The sequence below is a fragment of the Puma concolor genome, chromosome C1 (genome assembly GCF_028749965.1).
Source record: "Puma concolor isolate L17-30 chromosome C1, mPumCon1.1.hap2, whole genome shotgun sequence".
NCBI lineage: Eukaryota > Metazoa > Chordata > Mammalia > Carnivora > Felidae > Puma > Puma concolor.
This window is the reverse complement of record NC_141674.1, coordinates 174,082,857-174,104,810: the sequence shown is the minus strand read 5'-3', so window position 1 is coordinate 174,104,810 and position 21,954 is coordinate 174,082,857.

The window sequence follows — 21,954 nt, the reverse complement described above, 5'->3', positions numbered from 1 at the left end:
TCCCAAGAAGGTTCTGCATGGTCAACACAGAGCCACATGTGGGGCTAGAACTCACAGTGAGAACATGACTTGAGCTGAAACCAAGAGTCAGGTGCTTAATGGACTAAGCCACCCAGGTGCTCCAACAAAGCCTTATTTCTGAAAACAGGTGGCAATCTGGCTTAAGAACTTCTCTTTGTTTTTTAATTTTTATTTTTTAAGATTGAATTTTCTTAAAGCAATCTCTACACCCAACTTGGGGCTCAAACTCACAACCTCGAGATCAAGAGTAACATGCTCCACCAACTGAGCCAGCCAGGTGCCCAAAAATTTCTCTTTGAAAGACACTATCAAGGAAATGGTTGGAAAATAATACTTAATGAAGAACTTTTATCTGATAAAGGACTTATATATCCAGAATATTTAATGACATTTTAAATACCAATAATAAGAAATCAAATAACCCACTAAAAATGGGCATGGGCTTTGTAGACCTAAAGAGACTTATGGCAAGTTCATACAGATTGAATACTGAAATAGTCATTATGAAAATGTCAATTAAAACCACACACTTATTAGGTTGTTTAAAATTTAAGAAAGTAATCGTATCTAGAAACAAAATGCCTTGTAACCTAGAATCCCTTTTTATACCCATTTCTTATTCACACCACCCCAAAGTTAACCACTATTCTGACTTCTAACAGTGTGCATTAATTTTGGTTTTCTACTTCTGATGAATAGTAACATGAAATATATACTCTTTGGTGACTAACTAACATTATATTGATTCATTTGTTCTGTTTAATGCACTTACAGCTCTTTCTATTTTATTACTGTACTCTGTTGTGTAATACATTAGTTATTTATTCTATCACTGATGGATAATTTCCAATTTTTGAGAATTATGGGAGGTATATGAATATTATTATAGTACATATATGTTTGTGAACATATATATGCATTTCTGATAGGTGTATACCTAAGAACAGAATGGATGGTCACAGTGTACGCATATGGATAGTTTTAATAGATGCTGCCAAAGACATTTACAATGTGATTGTAATTTTTTACACTCCTGCCAGCCAACATTTATTATATATGTTCCATCTTTTCTTAAATTTTAAACATTCTGCTTTTGGTGTATTTTTACTTGCATTTCCCTTATTACTAATTGCATCAAGTATCTATTGCTGCATTACAAGTTACTGCAACAGTTATGGATAATATAGCAATCATTTATTATTTCTCATGGGTTTTATTATTTCTGTGGGTTTTATGGGCAGCTTTTTGGCTGCTTTCAGCTGATCTTATTCATGCAGCATCATTCAGCTGGTGGGAAGGTCCCGGGTGGCCTCCCTAACATATGTGGTAGTTGTGCTGGTTCTCCACTTAGCTTTGTATCCAACAGTAAGCCTGACTGGCTTTCTTGAATAGTTGTCTCCAAATGCTCCTACCATTGGAATGCTTCTACCTGGGGGAGAATACAAGGCCTATTGAGATCTAGGTCTATCACATTCTATTGGTAAGGCAAGTCATAAGGCCCACCTGGTTCAGGGATAGGGAAATAGATAAAACCCTCAACAGGAAGAGCTGCAAAGAAATTTTTATTGAATATACTCTTTTCCTTCCTGTATTGCATGTCACCTCTATTATAACATAGGAGACAGTATGTATGAGGGTCTATTTCCGGACTTTCATTCTGCTCTGTTGGTTTATTTGATTTTCCTTCCGAAAGTAACACATCATCCTAATGATGATAGATAGAATAGCTTCTGATCAAGGACTATAGTTCCTCCAACTTTGTTACTTGTCTCCAACATTGACCTAGCTGCCTAGTCCTATGAATTTGAATTTCAAAATTGGCTTTTAATTTTTGAAGAATAATGCCAGGATTTTGATTGGTATTACCATAAATATACAGTTTAATTTGGGGAGAGTTGCTATATTTATATTAAATTTATTTAAATTTTTAATATTTCAATACTTTTAAGTAGTTTTCAGTAGAAAGTAGAAGTAGTTCAGTAGAACTTTTTAGGTTTGTTCATGGGAATTTTATAATTTATTGATGGCATTGAAATTGATATGATTTTTAAGTTTATTTCCTATTTTTAACTAATGTACAAAATACAATTGAGTTCTGTGTACAGATATTCCCTCTAAGGCCTTGCCATGATAATTTAATTGAATAGATTGTAAGTCTCCGGAATTTTTATGTAATCTTGTCATATGCTAATAATGATGATTTTGTATCTTCTAGCTTTATATCTTTTTTCATTTTCTAACTAGAAATACATGCTTTTTCCTTTTCATTGATTAGTTTTGATACAGGTTTATTAGTTTTATACACAGTTGCAGAGCCAGATCTGACTTTGTTTTCTGTTTCATTAAAAATTCCATTTGTTTTCTGTTTCATTAAATTCTGCAGTTATCTATATTATTTCTGCTCTATTATCTTTAAGTTTGATTTTTTTCTCGTGTTAGTTTCTCTAGATGGGAGGGCAAATTACTTATATACACTTCTTGTTCCTTCTAATATATGTATTTACATCTAAACATTTCCTCCTAAACACAGATGGGGATATTTTATTACTTTCTGGGTCAAAATATATTCTATTTCACATTTTTGATAAGTTTTTCTTTCAATTTTGGATTATTTAGAATCGTAATCCTCAAATAATAGGTTGGTGATTTTCTTGTTGATCTGTAGACTAATTCCATTGTTTTTCAAAGTATATTCTGAATAATTTGAACTTTCTGAAGTATAGACATACCTCATTTTATTATGCTTTACTTTATTGTGCTTCGCAAATATTATGTTTTTTACAAATTGAAAAACTGTGGCAGTCTTGTGTTCAACAAGCCTATCAGCACTATTTTTCCTACAGCATTTGCTCACATCATGTCTCAGTCACATTTTGTTAATTCTAACAATATTTCTAACTTTATCTTTATTGTGTTTGTTATGGTGATCTGTGATCCGTGATTACAACTCTCTGGAAGGTCATATGATGGTTAGTATTTTTCAGCAATAAAGTATTTTTAATTAAGGTATGTAAATTGTTTTTGTGGACATATTGCTATTACACACTTAATAGTCTATCTACTCTATATAGTATACTATATATATGTATATATATATAGTATATTATAAACATAAATTTTATATGCCCTGGGAAACCAAAATATCCATTTTATTTTGTGATATTTGCTTTATTATGGTGGTCCTGAATTGAATCCACAATATTTTCCTAGGAATGCCTATACAAGGGATTCTCCCTGACTCAAACTATCTTGGTAAATGATTTAAGTGCATTTGAAAAAGTGGATGCATTGGGCTTCTTTGAAGTCCAGGATTCAATATACATCAATTAGGTTGAATTTATGATTTTTTAATTTTTTAAATTTTATTTTAGAAAGAGAGAGGGAGCAAGTGGTTGAGATGGGCAGAAGGAGAGAGAGAATCTTAAGTAGACTCCATGCTCAGTGCAAAGCCCAATTTGGGTTTCATCCCACAACACTGGGATAATGACCTGAGCTGAAATCAAGACTCAGACACTGAACTGACTGAGCAATCCAGGCGCTCCTGTGTTTGTGTGTGTGTGTGTGTGTGTGTGTGTGTGTGTGTGTGTGTGTGTTTTGATTGTATTTTTACTGATATTTTTATATCTGCAGGATTTTATTTCTGTCTTGCTGAATGCCCTATCTGAATGTGTTATCATGGATTTGTGGTATTTGTATAATTTTATCTTTTATAATATTTATAGATTTTACAGCTAGATTGTTTGGATTTAGGATTTAAGAGAATAATACATTGCTGTAGATTATATACTTACATTGTGAAATATTCCTCTTCATTCCTAATAATGGTTGTGTTTGTTTTTTAAGCATAATCAAAATACTATAATTTTACTTTGAGTATTTTATTCATTAACATGTAGTATAATTATTAATATGTATGACTTTAAATCAGCCATCTAATTATTTGAGTTTTATATGACCAACTGGTGTTATGTTTCTCTTTTCCTTTATTTGAGGTATTAATATTTTTCCTTTTCTCATAATAACTATTAATCATACATGATTTTACTATTATTTCAATGTTTGTAATAGGAGCCCTTGTCTTGATGATTCTAACAAATCATTAGTATTAGTAACTTCCTTCTTTTTTAGTATTGCTAGCATGCAATTTTGTTTTACATGTTTTAAACTCCAAAAGATCATAAAATTCATTATTCTTACAGTCAATATTCATGTACTTTCACATATATTTTCCCTTTAAGGTATTTTTGTAATTCCTTCATTAATTCTTATGTTTTGAAATAGGAATATTTTTCCTCTCCCTCAACAATTTCCTTTAGGGTTTCTTTTAGTGCAAGACTCCTTGGTGACACACTCCCTTACATTTTCATTGACTGAAAATGTATATATTTTCTCTTAGTTTTTGACAGATATTTTTTCTGTGTATAAATTCTAGATTGAAAGTTGTTTTTGTTTGCTGTTTGTTTCTTACATCATGTTAAAATTTGTCATTCTGTTGACTTCTGACTTTCATCATCCTTTTTTGAAAAAATTAAAAACTCGGCTCCCAGCTTTAATATTTCCTAGACTTTTAAAGAAATATGTCTTTTGTTTTTTTACTCTGGACACTCTTAAGAATTTTGTTTGTTTGTTTTTATAATCAGGAATTTGACTAAGATGTAGCTAAATGTAGTTTTCTTTGAATTTATTTTACTTAGTTTGCTCAACTTTTGAATCTGTGTATGTGTGTGCATTTGTTAATTATTTTTGTATTTGTTTTCTGTATATTATTTCTGAGGAGATGTCTTTAATACCTGTGATGATGAAAGATTTTAAGACAATTTCATGCTTTGAAGAGGTAGTTGTCAACAGTTCCAAATATCGTATTGGTTTCAAAAAATGTGGTATTGGTTTATAAGATTAGGTAATTTGTTTGTCCTTTGTATTGATTAGTTAATTCAGGCAAGTCCCAGATTACAGTAGTGTAAGGATTAATGGGGAGATGGGGAAATATAAGGAATGTGTGTAAACAACTCATGCATGGCATTGGGCCGTGAGGAGGAGGAAAAGGAGGTAGGTAATGGGGAAAATGAGTAGAACAAAATGTCTTGATATATGAAATAAACTTGACTGTACTTAAAAGCTAATATGAGAGGGAGGAGTTGAAGATATAAAAGAGAAGGAGGATAACTGATAATGAAATTTCCTTGAAAAAGAAATAGAGGCTAAGATAGAGCATGTGGCTACAAGATCAGCACTTAGGATGTGATAGAATTGTCCTTATAAACAGAGGAAAGAAAAAACTGTGTATAAAACATACACATATTGCAGATACCATTTTTTTCCGATTTGATGTCAGAAAGTTATTTTCATGAACATATGATGACACATTTTCTCTGTGAACTAAAAGGCAAAGTCATTTGTGAAAAACCTTTGGGAGTGTTGGGGTTTTGTAAAAGTTTTCAGAGAGGGAAAATATTTTTAAATGATCATTATGAAAATTGTAAAATGCTTAAGTGGGATAATAGTAAAAGATTTCTGGGCATTGTTTAGTCACCAGATGAGGTTTCTAACAGTGAATTTCATGGAGTGTCACTATAACCATCTGGATGATATTATCCAAAATGTGCAGCGGTTTAATTATGGGACAGAGAAAGTGATATTTAGATTTGTTCAGTGTTTAAGATTCAAGGATAGAAATCTTAATGTAAGGGCATGAATAGGGTGAGGAATGAACCAGGTTTTAGAGTTGTGCAGTATGAGGAGACATCAGGTAGCCTCTGCTCAAGGAGAAAATAAACTTATTGGGGGCAGAAGGAGAGCCAATTTATAGAGTTTTCTAGGGAAAGGGAGCACCTGGACAGGTTTGTCTACTGAGCATCTGACTCTTGCTCTCAACTCAGGTCATGATCTCACGTTCCTGAGTCCAAGTGCCACATCAGGCTACTTGCTGACAATGCAGAGCCTGCTTGGGATTCTGTCTCTCCCTTTCTCTGCCCCTCCTCTGCGTGCTCTCTCTCTCTCTCTCTCTCTCTCTTTCTCTCAAAATAAATAAATAAACTGTATTTTTAAAAAAGCTTTTTCTAGGGAAAGAAAAGGAAGGTCATTTGAACACTGGACATTTTAAATTGAGATTTTTTTTTTCCCTCCCAGGATATAGGAAAGACTTGTTATATATATGAAAAATGTATAAGTAAAAAAGAATACATAGATACAGCATTGGAGCAATAATCAATCCAATAATAAGCATACCAATTATAAATTTAATAGGGTCCTTGAAAAAATTAAATAAACAATTTCTTAAGTAAGGTTTTAACAACATAATTCACTCTAGCTGGAGAAAGTATAGTTTAAAATTCTGGGGGTGCCTGAATGGCTCAGTCGGTTAAGTGTCCAACTCTTGATCTTGGTTCAGGTAATGATCTCACAGTTTGTGAGATGAAGCCCTGTGCTGGGCTCTGTACTGACATCATGGAACATGCTTGAGATTCTGCCTCTCCCTCTGCCTAATTGGAATTCTCTCCCCCTCTCTCTCAGCCTGTCCTCTGCTAGCACGTGCTGTCTCTCTCAAAATAAGTAAATAAACTTAAAAAAATCAGAATGCAAGATGATAATTCTTTAATCTATAGAAAAGTTGCTTGTTTTATATCATAACTTACATAAGAAGGCAGCAAGTATTTTTACTAGGAAATGCGATATTTTAATTTCAATGTTCTAAATTACAGTTAAATAATATTTTTACTATTTTTCACTGCCCTATACATTAAAAACAACACTGAGTCTAACGTTTTGGCACAGAATAATGATAAATTTTCCCATTGATTATTAAAATCACTTTGCACAGTTTCAACTTGTACAGTTATTTTTCTGTGTAGACTACTATGCAAAGTGAAGACAGGCTTTACTATATGCACAACTATCAAATTAGCACAATAATATTAATTGTTCTTTAGTAAACATTATACTTTACACAGAACGTTATTTGGGAAACTCCCAATTATACAATAAGCACAAATTTACTCAGCTGTATATATTCATTTAAAAAGAAAATGCATAACAATTTAGAATGATTTAAGCAGTAATTTGGGTTAAATTTGTTTCTCCAAGTCCTGTGGGACTATGTATTCCTGCTATTAAACAGTAAATTTGAATTTAACAATAATAGCACTATGTTACTTCAACTTTGCTCTTCTTTGTGATCAATTTTAGTTTATGTTAAATTTTTTCTTTTTTTTTTTTTTTTTCAACGTTTATTTATTTTTGGGACAGAGAGAGACAGAGCATGAACGGGAGAGGGGCAGAGAGAGAGGGAAACTCAGAATCGGAAGCAGGCTCCAGGCTCTGAGCCATCAGCCCAGAGCCTGACGCGGGGCTCGAACTCACGGACCGCGAGATCGTGACCTGGCTGAAGTCGGATGCTTAACCGACTGCGCCACCCAGGCGCCCCTATGTTAAATTTTTTCAAATTTTAGAAATGAAGCCTCAGATTTTAATTTTTCATTATTGTAACAGACTATTATACAGGCATAAATTTTAACCTATAATTCCCAAAATACATTAATATTTTGGGAAAATACATTAACAGATATTACTCTTTTACTTTTTTGCTTCTCTATATAAGAATTATATTGTAATTACTTTGCTGCAGTTGCTTCTGCTCTGGCTTTACTTCACTTGCTTCTGTAATACACTTCAAATCACTTTTCTGACACCCGTCCTATCTCTGCATCTGAGCATCCCTCTAGTTAGGGTTCTGATATTTGTTTCACTCTTACGAAACATCCCATTCAAAAAGTGGAGTCTGGTTCTTTGTATCAGGTTTTATTTGCAAGATTATTTCATTTACAAATAGACTTCCAAAATGCCAATTTGATGATAATATTTCCGTATATTGAAATCTCCTAAATGACTATCTTTTTCTTCCTCTCCATATCAGCCTTATCGCTTTCTATTGGTATCATTTTTTATATCTTTTCCCCACTCTGCAGCATTGTCTCTTTGTATGATCTCATATAAATATTGCCTGTGAGCATATTTTGAGGATAATATATTGTCACAGCCATGCAGCTGGTTTTGGGCCTCATTCCCTTCTATGAGTGTCTCTACCGTGGCCCAAAGCTTGCTTAGTATTTGTTTCTACAGCAGTGAAACAGGATGTGCATTTTGAAGTCCTGAGAAATGGCTATGCATACTAAAATACATTTATATTATAAATCTATATAATAAATACACATTGTCATAAATGTCACATCAATTGTGACAAAATATTAAGATTGTTAATGATAAAAGCCAGGGGCACCTGGGTGGCTCAGTTGGTTGGGCCTCCGACTTCGGCTCAGGGCTTGTGGGCTCAGGCCCCGCATGGGGCTCTGTGCTGACAGCTGAGAGCCTGGAGCTTGCTTCAGATTCTGGGTCTCCCTCTCTCTCTCTCCTTCCCCCGCTGGTGCTCTGTCTCTATGACATGAATAAACATTAAATTTTTTTTTAAATAAAAAAAGCCAAAAATCAATACATATTACAAAAGACTAACAAATATTTTAGTCAATTCAATTTTGTGTTTTGCTTTTACACTAATAACTGATACTCATATTAGAAATTTAGAAAATATATAAAAGATAGAAGGGAAATTATCCCTTAAACCAATACTTTGGTAAATTGCTACTTAAAAATACACATACATGCACATATAAACTTTTTCTGTAACATACCTATAGTTTTAATTTTAATAAATTTCAGTGTCAATAAATGTGAATTATATTATTGCTAATTTCTATATAGCATAATATTCTATGAATATAGAACATTTTATGTTAAAATTTTTCTATTGTTGCATCCACTTAGAAAAATCCCAATTTTTGTGTTAAAATATTAATGTCAACTCTTCTTATAATAGCAAAACTAAGTGCTTTAAATTTTATTAACATACTCTTTTCTGTGCTGCTTGTTTCCCCTATAATCAACAAGTAATAACAAAGAAAAATTAAAATATAGAAGTATTATGCAATTTATAAACTGGCCAGCCAGTGAAGGGTTAACATACATAAAAGGCAAGAGAGCTTATTCAGAGGATTTTAATACAAAGACACTGTGGGTTTCATGCTTTTACTTGTATTTTCTAAGTGAGTGAAATGACATAATAAGAGAGATTCCATAATTAATTCTCACAAAAAAAGATTTCCTTTATGATATCAGTTTTCCAGAGTATTAAAGCCAAAATCAAATTTTATAAACAGTATATTAGGTAAGACTGCCAGTATACAAACATGTATGTGATGACTACATAAAAGGGAAGCAGTAAAGATGGGGTTTACATGGTATTGCTCTTGTGAGGGTGAGAGAGAAAGCACATTTCTAATAGGGCAGACTTTTTAAATCTGTATTGGTTGTTTGAGGTTTGGGAGTGTCATTTATTTCCTAGTGTGACAGGTATGGGTTTGTTTCATATGAAATTATACAATGTAGCCTGGGAAATATGATTTTTCTACAGTACACTGGAGTATATAGAGAGGTTAATGAGGAATTAAAAATAAACTGCAACCAGAGGAGGGAACATTATCAATAAGTGAGATTAACTCCACAGTAATATCCAGTTAGGACTGGATTGGATGGCTGTCACTCTTTTTTTATAACATTAGTACATGATTGATGCCTCTAAAGTTTTACTCCAATACAAAATTTAGTTACCAGTAGCCATTTACACTGAGATGGACTTTGGCTGTATTCTTTTCTATTCTTCAATTAGACTCTGGTGATAATGAATCTAGGAAAGCAAGATTTGTTTTCAGATAGTATTCAGATACATCTTTACCTTTGATAGCATAGGAATAATTAACATAACTTTGCAGAGGAATACAAGAAATGCAGAAGAACAGGAAGCTAACTACAAGTGATTATTAACAACATAGAAAGGAAAGCCCAGAGGACAATTTCTGTCATGCCAGTAGACCTCAGTTCCAATAAGATAAAAACAGTTGGCAGGTGCAGTTGTACATGTATAGATGGAATTCTACGTGATTCGATTCGTAAGGTAGCACCAGATCTCTGCTTCCTAAACACTTAGGCCGAGAACTCACTCTTCTAGCTCATAGGGTTGTGTGCTACATTGCACATAAGTTGCTTTCAATATCCTAAATGCATTCATGCATTTGCTGTTTTTATTTCTTAAAAAGTTGTCTACATGCACAGCCTGTGAAATGATTCATAGTTAAGTTTCAGGAGGAAAGATCTGAACACTAGATTATTACATTAGCACTTTAGTGACTAAAGCACATTAAAGAAAAAAAGATTAATTAGCATTCTACTATTTAAATAATGTAAGTAATCCAGCTTGTAAGAATTGATATTTTCAGTGGGAACTAATAACACTGATTTGTCTTTAAATACAGCATCTTCTATGACTTCATCATTTTGCAAAAACAAATGACAAATCAATATTAAAATTTACAGATGTTACTCACCAATAAACTACTTGTATCATTTTCTTCCATCTCTCACTATCATACATGATGTCCCACAACTTGACATGGTCTCATCATATTACAACTACCTGTTTCTGATTTTATTTTATATACTATTTTCACCATTTTTGTCTTTGATGCAGATTTATGTTCAGTGATGTCTGTTGATGTAGAAGGATTCTATGTTAAGGTAATTTGGATTAAAAGATATAGCTGTCTAACAAATAACTTGTTACTAAATCAAAAGAAATATCACTGAATACAAGGCTAGAGAAGATAGTAAGGTACTGTCCTGGAAATAATAGGTCTGTCTCTGAAAAATGCATTTTTGAGGTTTTTCCATCATGAACTAACCTATTTCCATGTGAACATTATTTTTTTAATGCAAATTTGAGTTATAGACATTTAAATGTCTGAGGACTTTAGTGTGCATAAAATATATATTATTTATTTTGCAGTCCTTTTGTTATTAAAGAATAATTGCACCTGAACTGCAAGGGTCTGAAAGAAAATAAAAAGGTATGGCAATGCGGTCAAAGCTGAAAGTTAGCAGTTGATTAAAAAAAGAAAGTCATTCGGTATGATTTTTAACAGCACAAACCCTCCATTTCAGTACTGGTATGCAAACTCTAATGACTCAACTCTTTGAAGAGAAAAGAGTCATATTAGGTACATATTTAGAAAATCCATTTCCTTTGTATCTGCAGTCATAAAAAACGGTTGTATCCTTTCTCCAACTTCAAACAATTTAAACACTGGCAATTTTAAAATTTTCCCTGGGACTTTCTCCAAATGGCTTCTTTTCTTTAAATCCTTTCTTTAAATTCCTCTGTTGTATCACAAAATCATTTTCATAGATGTTCTTCATTCTTAGTTTATTGTGAAATTTCAGTGTACCAGATTAAATCTGATGATATCTGAATTAATTAATACTTAAGACCTTGATATGGGTCTGATATCAGACTAGTGTTTAGAGATACAATCCAAGGGGTGCCTGACTGGATCAGTGGATAGAGGGCGCAACTCTTAATCTTGGGGTCATAAATTCAAGCACCATGTTGGGTTTGGAGCCTACTTTAAAAAATGCTGGAGACATAATCCATGAATATATTTAATATTATATGTTGTTTGCTCTTATACACCTTTTTATCACACATACTCTTTATCAACCCCTTCTTCTTCTGTCTTTAAATTAACTTCAGACAGAACAATTGACCCGCTAGTCCCCTGAATGTAGCTCAATCATATCTCTGTTCTTACAGCAATAATCCTCATATGAATAATTAATTCATGTAATATTCTCACCTCCAGCCCCTTTGTTTTCTGTAGCTAGCATTCTAACCTACACTGTTGAGTTCCTCCTCTTAAATATCACAACTGGTTTTCTCCTAGCTAAATTCAAAGAAAATCCTACTCAAACTCTCAAATTTATTTAACATGATTAATCATCCCTCATTCATTATACTATGTATTTTTTCTTACTAATTCCCTACCTTATTTCTCTTGTTTACTTGTCTTTCTGCATCACTCCTTTGTTCTTAAATTGTAAACAATTAGCAATGCTCCTTGTTGCCTTTTTATTATTTATTTTTTAGAAAGATTCAAGTCTCAACTGTCAACTTTCATCAATCCCTAACAGTCTTCCTTAGAAAATCTCTGACTTATATTGATACTGACACAGTTTACATAGTTTCACAATTTCTCTATTTTGAAGTGGATTTTGATTAATTTCCCTCATTTGACCATTATATGTATCCAAATATAATTTTTCTCATATTCATGCCTCTATTTAATTCTGTTTATGTCACTGCCTTAAAGCTTTTTGACTAGATCTTTTTCTCTTTGCATGTCTACCCATCTATGTGTCACTATACAGGATATTTATTATAAAACATGGTTGTGATACTTAGACCATTTACTTAACCTTCTGAGTCTTGATTTCTTCAAATGGAAACGTTAATAATATTACCTCATAAAGTTGTTTTTGTTTTAAATAATGGATATATGTAAAATACTTTAGAAATTGCCTAACATATATTAAGTATTTAATAAAGACTACCTTTTAAGATTGCCAGTGAAACTTTAAAATAACTAGCACATTGTCTGAGATGCCCATTCTACTTTAGAATAACTACATTGGGGGCACCTGGGTGGCTCAGTCGGTTAAGTGTCTGACATTGGCTCAGGTCACGATCTCGTAGTTTGTGAGTTTGAGCCCCACAGGGGGCTCTATGCTGACAGCTTGGAGCCTGCATCCTCCCTCGGATTCTGTGTCTCCCTCTCTCTCTCTGCCCTTCCACCACTCATACTCTTTCCCTTTCAAAAATAAACATTAAAAAAATTTAGAATAACTACATTTTTGTGGAATAGTCCCCAAATTCCTAAACTGACAAAGGAAGCCTATAATACTGTGACAGCTCTATGGCATGTTAGTGTGGCTAGACTCCACTAGCGTCCCACTCATTCAACCAAACAGTAATTTAGGTGCAACTAGGGAGAATTCTACAAATGTGATTAAACTCCCTAATCAGGATTTTATCCTGTGTGAGCCTGATTTAAGCAGGTGAGCTCTACTGAAGATGACTTAGACCTTTTCTGTATTCAGAGACTCTATTTAGCTTGTACCTATGGGGTCATAGTCATAATGTTCTCTTCCTGACCTATGGATTTCATATTTGCCTAGCCAGCCTCCACAGTTGCATAAGACCATTCTTTGTGTATAGACACTCACACACACACACACACACACACACACACACACACACACACCTCCTACTGGTAGGCTCTTTTCTAATAATCTAATAATCTTTCTCCAGGAAGCTCTAGTTTCCATGCTCCATTGGTCTTGTTCTCATACAAGTTGTTATAAGTTGATAGTACATTTTTGAACAAGTATCATATTAATTCAAGTAAATCATTCTCTAATGGTATCATATAATTAGCAAAGAGCTTAGCATTTAGTAGACACTCAATTGTACTTTTAATGAATTTGTGCCAGTTATATTTCTCTAGTCATTCTGCAAACTAATGTGAGGATATTTTTCTCATGTTTCTGTATCTCCAACAGTCTTATTACATTAATCAGGTTTATATAGGTGATAAATATTTGTCTGTACATTATAATAAAATATTATCAATTACCAAGTTGGTTGACTAATTAAAACTAAAATAGATTTCCCATTGAAAATGTTATTTGGGGGAGCCCCCCTTCCATAACAGTTAACTTTTTATTTCAAAAACCTTGAATTAACCATAAATTAAAAGCTTTACAACTACAACCCTTTAATTGAAAATATCCTGTTGTGTTCAACACAATACCCATCATTCATTTAGCCCATTCCCCACCCATGTCCACTTCATCAACCTAGTTTGTTCTCTATAGTTAAGAGTCTCTTTGTGGACCTGGGTGGTTTAGTCAGTTGAGCATCCAACTCTCAGTTTTGACTCAGGTCATGAACCCAGGGTCATGGGAATGAGCCCCACATTGGGCTCTACACTGAGCATGGAGCTTGCTTGAGATTCAATCTCTTTCTCTCTCCATCTGCCCTTCTCCCCGACTCATGCTCTCTCTCTCTCTAAAAAATTAAAAAATAAAAAAGAGTCTCCTATGGTTTGCTTCCCTCTCTTTTGCTCCCCTTCCCCTATGTTCCTCTTTGTTTCTTAAATTCAACATAGGAGTGAAATCATATGGTATTTGTCTTTCTCTGACTAATTTATTCTGCTTAGCATAATACACTCTAGCTCCATTCATGTTGTTGCAAATGGCAACAAGATTTCATTTTTTTTTTTTTAATTTTTTTTTTCAACGTTTATTTATTTTTGGGACAGAGAGAGACAGAGCATGAATGGGGGAGGGGCAGAGAGAGAGGGAGACACAGAATCGGAAACAGGCTCCAGGCTCTGAGCCATCAGCCCAGAGCCCGACGCGGGGCTCGAACTCACAGACCGTGAGATCGTGACCTGGCTGAAGTCGGACGCTTAACCGACTGCACCACCCAGGCGCCCCAAGATTTCATTCTTTTTAATAGCTGAGTAATATTCCATAGTATTTGAGAATTTGAGACTATGTGTGTGTGTGCATACACACACACACACACACACACGCACACACACACACACACCACTTCTTTATCCATTCATCAGTGAATGGACATGTGAGCTCTCTCCCTAATTTTGCTACTGTTGATAATGTTGCTATAAACATCAGGGTGCATGTGCCCCTTCAAATCAGTATTTTTGTATCATTTGGAAAAATACCTAGTAGTGCAATTGCTGGCTAATAGGGTAATTCTAGTTTTAACTTTCTGAGGAACCCCCATACTGTTTTCCAGAGTGGTTGCACCAGTTTTCATTCCCACCAACAGTGTAAGAGGGTTCCCCTTTCTCCACATTCTCCTGAACATCTGTTATCTCCTGTGCTGTTGATTTTAGCCATTCTGACAGGTAAGATGAGGTGGTATCCCATGGTGGTCTTGGTTTGTATTTCTGTGATGATGAGTGATGTTGGGCATCTTTTCATTTGTCTTTTGGCCGTCCGGGTGTCTTCTTTGGAAAAGTGTCTGTTCATGTCTTCTGCCCATTTCTTAACTGGGTTCTTTGTTTATTTGGTGTTGGGTTTCATAAGTTCTTTATAGATTTTGGATACTAAACCTTTATCCTGTATGTCATTTGCAAATATCTTCTTCCATTCCATAGGTTGTCTTTTAGTTCTGTTAACTGTTTACATCAATATGCAGAAACTTTTTATCTGGATGAAGTCCCAAGTTCATGTTTGCTTTTTTTCACTTGCCTCCAGAGATGTGTCTAGTAAGAAGTTGCTATAGCCTATGTCAAAGAGGTTGCTGCCTATGTTCTCTTCTAGGATTTTGATCGTTTCCTTGTCTCACATTTGGGTCTTGCATCATTTTGAATTTATTTTTGTGTATGGTGGAAGAAAGTGCTCCAGTTTCATTCTTCTGCATGTTGCTGTCCAGTTTTCCCAGTACCACTTATTGGAGAGACTTCTTTTTCCATTGGATATTATTTCCTGCTTTGTTGGAGATTAATTGACCGTATAGTTGTGGGTCCATGTCTGGGTTTTCTATTCTCTCTCTCTCACTCTCTCTCTCTCTCTCTCTTTGAGAGTACCATGCTGTCTTGATGACTATAGCATTATAATCTAGCTTGAAGTCTGGAATTGTGATGCCTTCAGCTTTGTTTTTCTTTTTCAAGGGTTCTTTGGCTATTCAGGGGTTTTTGGAGATCTATACAAATTTTAGGTTTGCTCCAGCTCAGTGAAAAATGCTGTTGGTATTTTCATAGGGATTGTATTAAATGTATAGATTGCTTTGAGCTGTATAGACATTTTAACAACATTTGTTCTTGGAATTCACAAGCATGGACTGTCTTTCCATTTCTTTGTATCTTCTTCCAATTTCTTTCACCAGTGTTTTATAGTTTTTAGTGTACAGATCCTTCATCTCTTTGGTTAGGTTATTCCTAAGTAGCTTATTTTTCTGGTGCAATTATAAATGGGATCGATTCCTTAATTTTTCATTTGGCTGCAACAGATTTCTGTATGTTGATTTTGTATCCTGTGACTGTACTGAACTTGTTTATCAGTTCTAGCAGTTTTTTAGTGATTTCTTACATCTTTTCTATATATAGTATCATTTCATCTGCAAACAGTGAAAGCGTTACTTCTTCCTTGCCAATTTGGATGCCTTTTATTTCTTTTAGTTGTCTCATTGTTGTGGCCAAGACTTCCAGTAATATGTTGAATAATAGTCATGAGAGTGGACATCTCTGTCTTTCCTGGACCATAGAGGAAAGCTCTCAGCTTTTCCCCACTAAGACGATGTTAGCTGTGGGTATTTTGTATATGGCCTTTATTATGTTGAGGTGTATTTCCTCTAAAACTACTTTGTTGAGAGTTTATTTTATCATGAACTGATATCATACTTTGTCAAATGCTTTATCTGCATCTATTTAAATGGTTCTTATCCTTTATTTTGTTGATTTTCAAATATTGAGCCACACTTGCTACCCAGGAATAAATCCCACTTGATTGTGGTGAATGATATTTTTAATGTGTTGTTGGATTCAGCTTGCTACTATTTTATTGAGAATTTTTACATCAATGTTCATCAAGAACATTGGCCTGTAGTTCTCTTTTTTTTGTGGTGTCTTTATCTGGTTTTGGTATTAGGGTAATGCTGGCCTCACAGAATTAATTTGGAAGTTTTCTTTCCTTTTGTATTTTTTGGAAGAGTTTGAGAAAAATAGGTATTAACTCTTCCTTAGTGTTTATTTATTTTTGAGACAGAGACAGAGACAGAGAGAGACAGAGAGAGAGAGAGAGAACATGAAAAGGAGGAGGGGCAGAGAGAGAGAGGGAGACATAAAATCCAAAGAGGGCTCCAGTCTCTGAGCTGTTAGCACAGAGTGCCACACGGAGCTCAAACTCATGAATCGTGAGATAATGACCTGAGCTGCAGTTGATCATTTAACCCACTGAGCCACCCTGGTTCCCCAGTGTTAAGTGTTCTTTAAGTATTTGGTAGAATTCGCCTGTGACGTAGTCTCGTTCTTGACTTTTGTTTGGAGATTTTAAAATTACTGATGCAATTTCTTTCCTGGTTATTTGTCTCTTCAAGTTTTCTATTTCTTTCTGTTTTAGTTTTGGTAGGTTATGTTTCTAGGAATTTATTCATTACTTCTAAGTTGTCCAATTTGTTGGCATACAGTTTTTCATAATATTCTTTTATAACTGTTTGTATTTCTGTGGCGTTGGTTGTTATTTCTCCTTTCTCATATGTGATTTTAGTGATTTTATTTATTTGGGTCCTTTCTTATCTTTTGATAAGTCTGGCTGGAGGGTTATCAATTTTTTTAATCTTTTCATAGAATTAGCTCCTGGTCTCATTGACCTTTTTTTTTTTTTTTTTTTTGGAGTTTCTAGGTCATTAATTCTATGCTAATCTTTATTATTTCCTTCCTTATGCTGGCTTTAGGCTTCATTTGTTCTTTTTCTAGTTTCTTTAGCTGTACGATTATGTTGTTTATTTGAGATTTTTCTTACTTCTTGGGGTAGACCTGTATTGCTATATACTTCCCTCTAGGAACACTTTTTCTGCATCCTAAAGCTTTTGGACCATTTTGTTTTCATTTTCATTTGTTTCCATGTATTTTTTCTTAATTTCTTATTTTATTTCCTGGTTTATTCATTCATTATTCAGTAGCATGCTGTTTAACCTCCATTTATTTGTGGGATTTCCAGATTTTTTCTTGTGTTAGACTTCTAGATTAATAGCATTGTGGTCAGAAAAGGTGCATGGTATGACTTCACTGTTTTTGTATTTGTTTAGGCCTGATTTGGGGACTAATATGTGATCTTTTGGGGATAATGTCCCATGTGCACTTGAATAGAATGTGTATTCTGCTGCTTTAGGATGGCATGTTCTGACTATGCCTGTTAACTCCAGTGTGTCATTCAAAGCTATTATTTCCTTGTTGATTTTCTGTATAGATTATCTTTCCATTTATGTAAGTGGGGTGTCAAAGTACTCTACTATTATTGTATCATTGTCAATGAGTGCCTTTATTTTGTTATTAACTGTTTTATATATTTGGGTATTTCAGTGTTGAGGGCATAAATATTTCCGTTGTTAGATCTTCTTTGTCTCTCATTACAATCTCTGTTTTAAAGTCTAGTTTGCCCATTACAATCTCTGTTTTAAAGTCTAGTTTGCCCAATATAAGTATTGCTATTCTGGCTTTCTTCTGATATCCCTTTGTGTGATAAATGTTTCTCCACCCACTCACTTTCAATCTTCAAGTGCCTTTATGTGTAAAATGAGTCTCTTGTAGGCAGTATATATGGGTCTTGTTTTTTTAACCATCCTGACACCCTATGACTTTTGATTGGAGTGTTTAGTCCATTTACATTCAAAGTAATTATTTCTAGATATATATTCATTGGATCTTATTACTTGTTTTTTTTGTTATTTCTGGAAATTTTCTCTGATCTTTTGTCTTTGTCACTTTTGGTCTCTTCTTTGCACTCAACGAGTCTCCTTTAATAGTGATACAGAGCTGGTTTGTCAAGTACTCCTTTAGGTTTTGTTTGTCTGGAAAACTCTTTATCTCTCTTTATTTTCTGAATGATAGCCTTTCTGGATCGAGCATTCTGACTACAGATTTTTCCTGTTCAGCACTTTGAATATATCATGCCACTCCTTTCTGGCTTACCAAGTTTCTATTGAGAAATATCCAGATAGCCTTATAGATTTTCCCTTGTAATTTAAAGACTTCTTTTGTCTTGCTGATTTTAAGATTTTTTCTTTATCACTATATTTTTCAAATTTAATGACAGTATGTCTTGTTGGCCAGCTTTTTTTGATTTTGATGGGAGTTCCCTGTGCCTCCTGGATCTGCATGTCTATAAGTGTTCAGCTATTATTTCTTAAAGTAAATTTTCTTCCCCCTTTCCTCTCTCTTCTTCTTCTGAGACTTCTATGATACCAATGTTTTTACATTTGATGGCATCACCAAGTTCCCTAAATCTGTTCTTGTGTTGTATAATTCTTCTGTCTCTCTTTTGTTCAGCTTCATTATTTTCCATTATTTTGTCCTCTGGGTCACTAATTCATTCCTCTGCTTCTTCAAGCCTGCTGTTCATTGCATCATGTCAGCTTCCAATCTTGTTTTCTCATCTTCCATCTCTGATTTTTTTTAACTCTTTTATCTCTGTGGTAAGGGTCTCACTGATGTCATCTCTTCTTTTCTCAAGCCCAGTGAGTAACCTTATGATTATTGCTTTAAATTCCCCACCAGGCGTGTTAATTATATCTGTTTTTGCTTAGATCTCTGCCTGTGGCCTTATCTTGTTTCTTTTTTTTAATTTTTAAAAAAATTTTAATGCTTATTTATTTTTGAGAGATAGAGAGACAGAACATGAGTTAGGGAGTGACAGAGAGAGAGTCAGACACAGAATCTGAAGCAGGCTTTAGGCTCTGAGCTGTCAGCACAGAGCCTGATGTGCGGCTTGAACTCATGAACCATGAGATCATGACCTGAGCCAAAGTCAAATCCTTAACCAACTAAGCTACCCAGGTGCCCCAATTATCTTGTTATTTCATTTGGGATAACCTCTGTCTTTGCATTTTGTCTGAGTCTTTGCCTTCTTCTCTGTGTTAGAAAAGCCAGTTATGTCCCCTGGTCCTGAAAGTAATGGCCTTATGAAAAATGGGTCATGTACCTCTCAGGGCATGGCGCTGCAGGAAGTGTCTCCAGTGTGCACTGCATGTGCTCTGCTGTTGTGTCCTGGCTGCTCTATCCTTCAGGCCAGTCATCTGCAGAGGCCCTCCCTGCCTGCAGTAGGCAATGTTTCCTCCCTAGCCTGAATTGGTGTGTTTTAACTAGGTATGTTCTGGTCTGCATGCGAAATGAGACCTGACATCACTTTCACCAGAACTGAGCCCCTACAGCACTTTTTGGTGCATTGTGAGCAGGGGTTTGTGCTGGTCCTTTGGGGAAGGGGCCCACCATGCTACGACTGAAGCAAGCTTCACTGAGAAGGGCAGTCTCACCAGAGCACAGGGGGTGGTTCTTGCTGTAAGCAAGTTAGGCAGCCAGTGTCAGGGCTGCACTGCTTCCCATAGGTGTCTCTGTGTTTATGCTGAGGAGTAGGAGAGGGAAATGGTGCCAACTAGCTCCTTTGTTCCCAGAGAGTTGTTTCTGTGAACTCTGCCTCTCAGGAACTCACTCTGGAAAGAGAGAAATATCTCCCTACTGTGTGTCCCAGGCACTCTTCAGATGTCTGTCTGCCCCCAGGTTGTTTGCCTGACTTCTCTTCAGGAGCAATGCAGTTCCCTCCAGGCTCTATACCAGCCAAGCCTTCTGACATTTAAAACTCCAGGCTTTAAGCCCTTCTGGTTGCCAAAACTCATGAAATTCAGCCCCTTTCTTTTTCTAAGCCAATGGCTTTGAGGGAAATGTTCTCCTTGTGTATTCCCCTGTGTGCTCTTCTCTCTTTTGCCCTTCTCCATGAACACAGCTCCCTCCCCTCCACAACAGTCATGGTCTGTTTTCTCCCATAAACCAAGTCTCCACATTTTCTATCTTCTTTGATGTGGCTTCTTCTCTCTCTTTAGTTGTGAAATTTGTTATGTCCATCTTCAGGTTTACTCCTGGGGCATTTAAGAAGATTTGATAGTTACATAGTTGTGTTCACAGGACAAGGAGAGTCTAAGGTCCTCCTACTCCACCACCATCTTCCTGCTCCATTTACAAATTGGTAGTTTTTGAAAAAAATAAATACTATGACTGGTGATTTTATATATTAAGATAATTCAGCCCAATCGGTATTGTTTCAACTTTTTTTCTTTCTTTTTTTTAATGTTTATTTAATTTTGAGAGAGACTGACAGAGCAGGAGTGGGGAGGGGCAGAGAGAGAAGGTGACACAGAATCCGAAGCAGGCTCCAGGCTCCAATCTGTCAGCACAGAGCCCGATGAGGGGCTCGAACCCACAAACTACAAGATCATGATCTGAGCCAAGGTTCGCTGCTCAACCAACTGAGCCACCCAGGTGCCCCTCAACTTTTCTTTTTAATGCCAGTTTTAGAAATAGTCCAAGTCTATGAACAAATGATTTTCACATACACTCATAATATAATTTTTATTAACATTTTGTGGACTATTAAAGATGCAAGTTTTAATAAGTTGCATTTATAGTATAGTTTATAAATTATACTGTTTTCATCTCTCTAGAATCTAATTCTGCACACCAAGAATTCTACTTCCATAAGAAGTAAACTGTTTCTCTTTGTCTTTAGGCCATTTCATTTTCAGGAGTTATAATGCATTAGAGAATGACTAAGCTCTGGGACACAGAAGACTAGGTTAAATGAAAGAAAAATAGTTAATGGAGAGAGATTGACATCTGTCAGTTCCTCAGAATTAAAACTAACCAAACTAAATAGAACAGTGTCTCCATTTTATACAAAGACCTAACAACTCTAGTTTTAATAAACAGTACAGGATATAGAGGTACATAAAGAGAATTTTTCTGTCATTGTTAGTGCAAGTGAATTTAATGATTTCATTAAAAAGTGATACATACATATTTAATTTTCCCTTTCTCTATTTCACCTTTTGATTGACAAAACATCAAGCTGGTGACATGTTTTAATGAGTTTTTAGCAGCCTACATGTGCCATCATAATTTTGGCAAACCGCCTTGACTATCCCATTCTTTAAAATATTTATGCTATTTGAATAAATGTGAAAAAGCATGTTGATAGTTACTTAGCTTACCATGGTGAGCATTGAGTAATATATATAATTGTGAAATCATTATTTTGTGCAATTGAAACTAATATAACAGCATAGATCAACTATGCTTTAATTAAACAAAAAAATTTAAGTGCTTAAATAAAAATAGTCTGCTTTCATCCAGTTATAAGAAAGTTAAAAAGTGTAAATGTGCACAGAGATTGCATAAATAAATCTAGTTTCAT